Raw genomic sequence first — 2877 nt, 5'->3', positions numbered from 1 at the left:
GGTAGAGCTCTTGTGCGAGTATCATTCAACAGTAATCTGCAGAAGTCGGACTACATTATGGTAACGGCTGATCCTCTTCAAATCCTGGAAATATGTGCCTTTAAAAGCAGATATTCCTTTCTTTCATAGGATATTAGAGTGTTGAAATTGTACAAGAAAACTGCAGGAAAATGTTTACTTTTGCATGATTATGTCCTGAAAATAGCTTGCCTCTATAAACTGCAGTAATTCTAGAAATTATTCAAAACACTAGTCCAGTCATTTTTGCTTAAAAACCCTATTCTCTTTGTAGCATTTTTCTTCTCTCACCATACACATGTGCACACATGTATGCACCCTTACATGCGTTTGACTTTTTTGATTGTTTGCAGACACCTGCATAGTGGTGCAAGATTAGCACCAGACACTAGATGTCTAGAACTAGGATATTGTTGAGGACAATACAGTTGAATGTGTAAGGAGAGGCTTCTGTTTGTGCTAGATGACACAAGCAGCAAACGATAGAGGTTTGGAATTCTTTAAGTGAATGCTGAAGCCAGATCTAATGGCTGATAGTTATTTGTTGCAATTATAAATTAAAACCTTATAAGAAATTTATTTTTGAATCACTCAGTTCTCTGTGTCTGAGATTGTTTTACTTTTACATGGATAATTTTAGTTTGGGCTGCATGTGAGCTTATTTATGATTTTCTCTCTGTTCCAATGAGTTCATAATAATTCTAGATTATGTTTAAATAAGTCCTCAATTTATTATTTTTTTTATTCTGCTTTCAGTGCAAGCCTTTTCTGGTATTTTTTATGTAGTCCTCTTTGCAATTTAAAATCACTGTTAAATTGTGAATTTCTTCAGAATGCAGTTGGTTCTCATTTATACCCTTAGAATCCAGTCCTCCGCCTTGGAAGTCAGCTCAACTTTAGTGTAGAAGGTTGGTGTATGATAAAATTTTACATTAATTTTTAGTTGGTCACAACTAAAACTCACAAATCCATTTCGGAAATCTAGATCTAAAAGACAACATTGAATTAATGTTTAAAAAGCCATACTAATTGTATATGTCAGGTAGAAATCTTAGTTTGAAATTGATGAATAATTCAAATGCTATTTTTTTTTGTCTGAAATCTATACTAAACCATTGGAACAGCTTAGCTCAGCTAACTCTAATCCTTAAGTTGGATATGCCCAGTAGTTGCAGGAATGCCATCAAGGATTTATCCGTTGGGTTAAGCTTGAAAGCTCAAACATTGAGTGTTTATATTTAAGAGCTTCTTCCTTCCATGCTATTGGAGAATATAGAGAAGCGGTATTAGGGATTCTTTTTCTTGATTTTCCCATTTAAACTACTGGGCATCATGCTCAATTCTTCTTTGCTTTGGTTTACTAAATTTCATTTTATGATAAAGGTGAAGGATTATGATGCAGAAAATTACAAATTATATGAAGAAGTTGGAGAAGGTGTCAGCGCCACTGTTCACCGGGCTCTCTGCATTCCTTTGTGTTGACTGGGATTTGGGAATGTATGCTGCTCAAAATTGTCTTTGTTGTACATGAACCCATTATGATTAATTGAATACGAATCCCTATTCTGCAGTGTAATGATGTGTAATATGCTTGACTATTCCATTGCATCTGCATGTGCAAGCAAATGACTTAACCTATTTTTTCTTTTTATTTTTTGATTGTGTTTGTTGTTTGATTTTGGTTCAGACACAATCATGTAATGTTTATTTAGTCAATATATTGAAGTAGCTGTAAAATTTTATTCATATTATTGTTATTTTTCAGCTTTATTACAGGTATGTTTTTTAGTTAAATATAACAGATTCAGAACAATTTTTTTTTAAAAAAAAGAGCTATAACGGCGTTTTTTCAAAACGCCACTACAGTGCCAACGGACATTTTTTTAAAATAAAAAAATCTATCACGGCATTTTAAAAACGTCGCTAAATATTGGATGACGTCATTTTATCATTATTTATCGCATTTAGCGGCGTTTTTAAAAACGCTGCCTATACTAATTTTACGACGTTTTTAAAGCGTCATAAACTTATAGCGACGGCCGCGTCCTCGACGTTTGGTGATAAGCGTCACTAAAGGAATTAGCGGCGTTTTTCATACATATAGCGGCGTTTTTAAAACGCCGCTAAAAGTCATTTTTCCAGCAGTGAGAGAATAACAGAAAGCATCATAGTTATGTTAGACAATTCAATAAGAAAGTAATAATATAAAGGTTTGTTTTGAAAAATAGATTAAAAACTGATTTTTTAACTTTTTAATTTTTTTTAAAATTATATTAAAAATATAAAAATAATGTAATCTGAAAAAAAAAAAATTAAAGCTTTGTTTGGCATTGGCTACGGTAGCCAATTTTTTTGTGTTGAGATTTTTTTATCCTAACTTTTTTATCCTCGTTTGATTTTTGTTTTCGGACTTTTTTAACGTTTGTGAGAAAAAAAATATAATAATTATAATTTATATATAATATTTTTTCTTATTAATTTATATGTCTTATTTTATCTTTTGATACTTTTTCTAACCCCAAAATATTTACCAGACAAGATTAAAAAGAAAAAGGTAAATTACACTGGCACCCCTTGAGGTTTGGGTTTAATACAAATCACCCTTTGACGTTTAGGAAATTACACTAATCCCTGTCATTGCAATTACTTTCTTTTTTTTTTCACATTTCCTTTACTTTTTTTTTTAAATGTAATTTTCTCTGTTTTTCTATTAGGAGTTGTTACCTTTTATATAAACAGGGGGTTTATGAGATGAAATTATTAACTACAAAGGTGGGAATGTAATTTCCAAAATGTCAAAAGATATATAATAATTAAACCAAATCTTAAGGGGTGTCAATGTAATTTCCCAAAAGAAAA

General features: G+C 31.3%; 1 long non-coding RNA gene across 1 annotated transcript; it reads left to right on the top strand.

Annotated features, from left to right (window-relative positions):
- The first annotated feature begins 313 nt into the window (after positions 1-313).
- LOC114321261 (uncharacterized) lies at positions 314-1764 on the top strand. The gene is made up of 2 exons (XR_014345439.1): positions 314-1301; positions 1402-1764. It is a non-coding gene; the product is annotated as an uncharacterized LOC114321261 (long non-coding RNA).
- Positions 1765-2877: the final 1113 nt, after the last annotated feature.

Source organism: Camellia sinensis, chromosome 11 (assembly GCF_055761805.1).
Source record: "Camellia sinensis isolate YWXY chromosome 11, ASM5576180v1, whole genome shotgun sequence".
NCBI lineage: Eukaryota > Viridiplantae > Streptophyta > Magnoliopsida > Ericales > Theaceae > Camellia > Camellia sinensis.
This window is presented reverse-complemented; position numbering and strand designations above follow the sequence as displayed.